Source organism: Condylura cristata, unplaced genomic scaffold, assembly GCF_000260355.1.
Source record: "Condylura cristata isolate star-nosed mole 26May11 unplaced genomic scaffold, ConCri1.0 scaffold00019, whole genome shotgun sequence".
NCBI lineage: Eukaryota > Metazoa > Chordata > Mammalia > Eulipotyphla > Talpidae > Condylura > Condylura cristata.
This window is the reverse complement of record NW_004567120.1, coordinates 5294892-5302457: the sequence shown is the minus strand read 5'-3', so window position 1 is coordinate 5302457 and position 7566 is coordinate 5294892. Positions and strand designations below refer to the sequence as shown.

The 7566-nt window shown below is 36.1% G+C and overlaps 1 protein-coding gene across 1 annotated transcript in view; it reads left to right on the top strand.

Moving 5' to 3' along the window:
* Positions 1–1989: 1989 nt before the first annotated feature.
* HDX (highly divergent homeobox) overlaps positions 1990–7566 on the top strand; it is a 110104-nt gene continuing 104527 nt past the window's right edge. The window contains exon 1 of the mRNA XM_004685621.1: positions 1990–2127. The gene's annotated coding sequence lies outside the window, so the exon portion shown is untranslated. The remainder of the gene's footprint in view (positions 2128–7566) is intronic.

The following is a 7566-nucleotide window of genomic DNA, read 5'->3' as shown; positions in this document are numbered from 1 at the left end:
AAAAAAAAAAAGAATTAGCTTATTGCTAACACAGTGGACAGCATTTGGAGGGCCTTAAGCTGGGGAGCAGTAATACGATATGATTCAACTTTATAAAAATATTTTGATTGCTGTGAAGGGAAAATATTAAATAAGGACTATAGTGGATGACAGGAAGCACAAGTAAGATGTTTTTTCAAATTAAAAGTGATAGTGACTTTGGCTGGTATAGTTGTGAAGGAATCAGGAAGGTGAGTTCAGATTTGGAATATATTTTAGGGTATAGCAGACAGGACTTACTGATAGTTGAAACCAAAAAAATAATATATTTGTTACATTTTGAAGAATGTCTTATAGAATATCTTTAAAAGTAATGTCTTACATTTTAAGAGGTCAACTGTAACCCTACTTCTTTTTTAAAAAAATATATATATACATATTTATATTTACATAATTCTTCATTTTTGTACAATGTATCCTCTTTCATTTCTGTAATCCCGGTGGATTTCACACCACCAATTCAACACGTGTGCCATCACCATACTCCTGTGTGCTCTTCCCACCCCTGTTTTGATCCTATCCCCCCCCAACCAGAATGTCTCTGTGTGACCCTATCTCAATTTGTAACTTTCTCAACACTCCCTATACCTCCTTATAGCCATATTTTATTTTTCTTCACAGCTTCTCATGTCTTCTCTTTTCTGTTGAACTTTAATTTGTTTGCGAAATGGAGAAAAGACAAGTTTGATTTGAAATTGAGTTAATGATGATCTTGTGGCTTGAATGGAGGCCAGAAAGAGGACCAAGTTCTGACCATTTATTATTTTGAGGTTATGGTAAGAAAATTTTATTTCATAGTATATGTGAATGGAAGCCATTGGACAATCTGGGCATTGAAACTGGACATGACCTGATTGTTGTTTTAAAAAATCACTTGAGCTCCTCTAAAGATCATTGGTTACATAAAGTTGAGGTACCCTGCCCTACGACCTTTGGTGACTCTTAATAAAAACAAATTTTCAAACACTTTTATGCCCTCTATTTGTCAGGCTGATTTCAACAAGGGTCAATTAAGATCGTATATATTAATGCCTTCTCATCTTAACCTGTTGTTTACCTTTAAGAGAGTGCATTCAGGATTTCTTATCAAGTGTTTAAGAACCATCTCAAGTTTTAATTATCATACAGAATACCTCCCCAACTATCCTCACTTCATAGATGTCTCCAGTCATTAAAGAATGTGGTTCTAGTCTGAGTTCATGACAATATCTGATCATGTACTTTATTTTTCTATTGTGAATGCTTAATATGTGCAATCTTATTTTATGACTTATGTTGTTAGTTCTATATTAGCAGATGGTCAATGAAGTACACATCTCTTATGACATTTAGTACTTTTTTGGAGTGTATCCACTGAGTGTTAGCTAATCAAACATGGGGCTTGAGGTTTTTGTCCTGTAACGGTATTATTCAAGTAATGCTTGGTTATCACTCAAGTAATTTCTGGTAGAACAGGGATTGAGTTAGGTGAACAGAACCCATGATTTTAATTTATTGCCTTGGTCACATGTAACAAGTACACTAGGTTTATGACAAATTTCAAGGGTTCTATCAATACCTTTATTTTAGTAACCCTGAATATTTATGCCAATTTAACACTAACCACAAAAGGTTTTATTTCTGTATATGGTCGATTGATTTTGGCAGCATGCAAAAATTCTGCTGAAAGTGAACCTCACGTTGGAAGACCAGGCAGCACCTGCTCAAATGGCTGACATTTAACTATTATAGTCACAGGGATGCTGAGCTTTCATGGCTCTTTAGAAAGGAGAGGCACAGAGCGGCTTTGGATGCAGGTGATAAATGTGGGGAAGAAGCGGTCCCACAGCAGGCAGCTATCTCTCCACCCCCTCCCCACTCTTGGGTTCTGGGCTGAGGCCAGGGACTGTCCTCAGCTGATCTTGGCCTCCTATTGGCCGCTGTCTTTTGTGACGTCACGATCATGATGAGAATTGATGATCGGACACGCTGATTTCATTGTCTGGGAAGGCAGAGGAGACCCAGGAAAAATCTCGCCGAATCCGTCTGCCCCAGCGCTGGCCTGATCTAGGATCTCGTGATCCCTCCCGTGACCGCACCACACCCGAGGTAAGCACCCAGCCGTTGTGGGTGTGAAGGGTGAAAAGGAGGGCGAGCAAGGGACTGAGCTAGAGCTCTGACCAATGGGAGGCCGGTAGATTCAGAGGCCTAAAGAGATTGCCAATAAACTCGTGCGGCTTTTGGGTAGAGACCTGCCTCTACCCTCTGATGGAAAGCTGGCGGCAGCTTGAGGTTAGAAATGAGCTGAAGATAGAGAGATACCGTGGGCACAGCGAGAGCTAGGACCATGCTCCCACGGAGGGTTACGTTTGAATCTCGCTTCTGTCCCAGAGTAAAAAGCAGTGTGCTTCTGTCGCTGAAGAAAGAAGTGTGTGTGTGTGTGTGTGTGTGTGTGTGTGTGTTGGGCGGGGGTGAATTCTACTACTTCTATATTACACTGGACACTAGATTTCTCAAAGCCCTACGCAAACGCACCAAGGCTCCACGCCTGCGCATTAAAATCTTGGAGGGGCGGGGGAAGGGGGTTGGGAAGGGTGAGAGTTCCGGGAGGGAATAAGCTTGGAGTTCGCGCAAGCGTTTTTATCGTTTCCTGAAGAGGGTGGGGCTAAACTCTGTCTGGGCAGAAAATGAGAAGGGTTGGGGAGTTAGCGTAGTGATGTTTCAGGCTCCTGTAGATGTGGAGTTATCAGCTGATTACTGTGAATCTGATCTATTGAATATACCTAGACCCAGAATTTGGGAAGGCAAATTCTTACTGTACTGAATCAGGTTTGGAATAATGGAAGGAGCATGGAGAGGAATTTGTGGAATAGAAATTACTAATATGAGGGAAATTACTAACATTTGGAGAAACATAAGCAGTTATTCAAGTTAATTCAACTTTTTATCTTCGAAGAACTCTTACTTGGGATGCACTCAGTGATCGTGAAACTCTGGAAAGACTAAGAATTTCCAATATAGAGACTCAGTGTAAGACATTTTCCTTTCTTGCCATTTTCTTTTTCTAGCAATGATCTCTTATATGGGATGTCTCTCTGCTTCTCAGGTTTGGTGCTAAATCCTTCTTCCTCTTTGTCCCTATGAGAACACCAAGTGAAATCTTAATTTTAGAGACCCTGTACAAATCTTCATTGACTATGTTACTCAGCAATAGTGAGGAGAACCCTGCATGCCTGCCCTTGCTGGGGAAATTTTAGTGTTATTAATTCTGTTTCACTGTTTGATAAGGAACTCCTGGCTATTTCACAGAAAAAAAAAATCTGAATTTCCCCCCATTTCTCATAGTTAAGTTATCATCCGGTAAATTTCCCTATGAAAGCCCTCTCCTATTATCTTTCCTTATTCTAAAATGTAAACTTTCATCAGCACTAGTCACTTCTAGAGCTTCCTCGCCAGCCTTTATCTCTGCTCCAAGTTGCTAATCGTCCTTGCAGATTAATTGTTCATGAACTCTTCTTTCAAACCGTTTTTTTAAATTCTCCAAAATATTATTGGCTTCCTATTTTCTATTGCTCCAATCCCATTTCCATTTGAATTTCAGAGATTTCATGAGCAGTTTTCATAGACCACAGTGCACAACTCTTAATAGCCTCTGAACAAACTACCTCCAGAACCTGGCTCTTTATACTACTATCACTCCCTTCAGTTGTGATGCCTTCTCTTCTGTCTTTTCAAATCTTACATACTTTGAAAGATAAGCTCAAGTTACACCTCTCCATCAGTGACTTCCAAGTCTAACTCAAACCATACTAAGCTCATCTTTTCTAGAGCCTCTATATCAGTTCTTATATTTGTCACTTTCTTATAACTGTATTGTATTATTTGGGGAGTGTGTATGTGTGTGTGTGTGTGTATTTGTTAGACTAGACTCCTGAACTGGATTTAATAACCCTCTAAGGGGTGGTGATACCATGCCATTTATTTCTTTATCCTCTCCCTGAAGACCTAGATAATTATGTGAAATATTTATAGCCATATATAGTCTTTTTTAACCAAGAAAGTAATATCTTGAGAAGCAAAGTAATATTGCTATAGAAACTGTATATATGTGAAAACTTATTTATCATCTGTCAGGGAAAGGACCTTCCTTTGACTGAATAACACTAAATATGAATCAGAGGGAATATCTATAAGGGGGCAGCTTCCAAGTAGACTGTCCTCAGAAACAAGATCAAAGGAACAATATTCTAGAAATGGTGCTATGAGATTTTTTCAATTCAAAAATACCTATTTTACTTTTGTTTCTCTATATTTTTATGACAAAGCATCATGTATCTTTTCTTAAAATATTTATCTTCTAGATTTTTTGCATTGTATCTTGAAATAGCTGCTTTATATTGACTATCACTAACAGTTTTCATTCCTACATATGGGATCAGAGCCTATCATAATAGTTATAAAACTACTGTTATAGAAAATATCAGTTGTCATTATCTTACCCCTTGGGATTCAAACTGCATTATTTTAAGGAGCTTAGTTTTAACTGGAAGAAAATGTGATGATTGTTTAAGAGGCTTTGCACAGATTTCACTTTTACTGGTGCTTCACTTGGAGGCAACATCCCATTACCACATCAAAGTATGTGGTTGAAGAACATGAACAATAAGAGCAAAGCAGAAATATATTATAACCTATATATTTGAAAATAATTGCTATAGGTTATTAATATTATTACTTAACAAACAAAACATTGTTCAATATCAGGCAAGAGTCCTTTCTCTGACATTTTTTCATTATATCTACATTCTGTGAATCCTTTCTTCATATTTTAGCTTGTAACCAGTTTGCATAGTAATTAATAAAACAAACCATTCTAAGTTAAGACAATAAATAGAATGTAATGTTTAGGTATGCTGCTTATTTTAGAAAGCTTATAATAACACATGAAAAAACATTTTTTGAATTGATTTATTCATTTTTGATGTAAGCACTAGGAATTTATTTCTCATATTTCTGGAGAATAGGATTTCAAGATCAAGGTGTGCTGTTCAGTTCAGTTTCTGGTAATAGCTCACTTCCAGGATTGCAAATAGTCACATTCTCTCTTTTCACATGCTAGAGTGTGAGTGAGCGCTCACCCTCAGAAGCAAGTTTCTGATGCCACTAATATTTTGGAGTGACTTTTTGATTTCTGTTTCTTTTATTTCTGCTTTATATTTTTTTCTTCTACTGGGTTTTGGTTTCACTTTTTCATCTTTTTGCTTTTTAATTTCATAAAGTGAGGGAGATTATTTATTTGAGCTTTTTTATCTTGTAGGCCTTTATTGCTATACAGATCCTCTTATTACTGATTTTGCTTTTCCTACATGTTCTAGCAGGTGGTGTCCTTGTTTTCATTTGTCTTAAAGTAATTTTTAAAAATTTCTTTGCCTTCTAGGTGATACCATTGAAAATAGTTGAAATGACTTCAATTTTCATGAATTAGTAGATAGTTACTTAGTGACCCAATATGTGGCCTATCCTGGAGATTGTCCCATGCGCAGTTGAGAATAATATGTATTCAGTTTTGGGTGTCTACTGCCTTATAAATACCTATTAAACTCATGCGGTCCAATTCCTTTTTTAAATCTTATTTTCTTGTTTATTTTCTACCTGGTTCTTTAGTCCATTGGTGAAAGTGGAATATTGAAGTCTCTAGTCATAATTTTGTTGCTATCACTCACTGTCTTTCAGATGTGATAATTGTTGCGCTCTCTCTCTCTCTCTCTCTCTCTCTCTCTCTCTCTCTCTCTCTCTCTCTATTACATGCTCCTGCATTTGGTGAATATGTATCCATGATTGTTATATATTCCTGATTTATTGTTTCCTGAATCATGTTATAGTGCCCATCATTGTCACTTGTTACCCTTTATTGCTGGAAATTTATTATAGCTGATGTAAGTGTGGCTATTCTTGCCTTTCTTTGGGTCTCATTTGTTTTTAGGATTGTTTTCCAACCTTTTATGCTGATTCTATTTTATCTTTGGAGCTAGATTGCACATCTTGGAAATGGCAGAAAATTTGATTTCATTCTCTAACCCAAACAATCAGTCTTTTTTCTTTTGATTTACACTTAGGGTGATTATTGGTTTATGTGGGTATGTCTTTTGGCCCTCAGTTTTTTAGTTCTATTTCTTTTTCAGTTTTTTTTGGAATATTTCTTTTAGGTATGTGATACAGAGCTGCATTTCCTCAGTGTTCCTTCTGTCATGATCAGTGTTGTTCTCCAATGATTAGGTAGCATTCCAGTTTCACCCATATTTACAAAATCTTCAAGATTTCAGTGCTCTTGATTGTACCTTAGCTTTTCCTCCCAGAAGCAAAGCAACGGACCTCCTCTGATGCTATATTCTCCTCACCTCTAATACCATTTGCTGAAGATATTTTGCTTTCTCCATTTATGTGCTTGATTCCTTTGTTTTAAATAAACTGTCCATACTTGTATGGGTATATTTCTGGGCTCTTAATATTAATCCAGTGACTTTCATGTCTATTTTATTGCATAATGGTTTGATTAATAAAGCTTTTTGTGGTCTAGTTTGAAGCCTGGGTGTATAAAACCTCTGTTTTTTTCTTGTTAGATAGCTTTGCCTCTTCAGGGCCTTTTGTGATTCCATATAAATTTCAGTACTGTTTGCTGTATTTCTTTGTATAATGCCATAGAAATATAAAGATTTCACTAAATTTGGGTAAAATGTCCATTTTACACATTTTAATTCTTCCAATCCATAGGTATGATTACTTTTCATTTATTTGTGCAGCTTATTTTGTTAAAAAGTGTCTTAGGTTTACATTTAGGTATTTTTAAAAATCGAAGTCTGTCAGTCTTGCTTGAAAAGCATACTGTGATTTTTTAAAAATGCATTTAAATATTTTATCAGTTCTACTTTTAGAATTTTATTATACTACCAAATGGAATTATATTGTCATGTAGTGTACTCCACAGCAGGATTAATGTATTTGAATTATTGATTTTGATTTACAATAGAGTCTGTTAGCTAAACATGTAATTGGTGGTATACTTCCATTGAATACACTTTATGAATATTACTTTGAAAGTAAATAATGAAAATTATAGAAGGATTTATTTGCATAAGATGGAGCTGTAGAGATTTGTATATCCAGAAGCTGTCACTGATACCCCAAGACCTTTCCAGTTTTCATAAAATTTCAAGACAAAACTGAAATCTGTATGTGCAAATGGAGTCATCCTTGTACCATCTAGTAGCAAAATTGCCTGGATTAGTCAGTGACCTAGGAACAAGACAAATAAGTGTTATAATTTATATCTGTCATCTGTAAGGAAATCTACAATAGCAATTACTGTACTCTGTTGATCTCTTATTTTGTATCTACATGTACACCCAGTTGTAGTTATCTTTAAAATCTATAAATCTATTGTTTTTAGATTGGCAAAAATAAAGGAAAACTTCTTAATATTTCCTTACAGTTTGGGGTAAATTATTTTAAATACCTTAAAACAGCCTATGCACGGCCCTCCCTGATGGC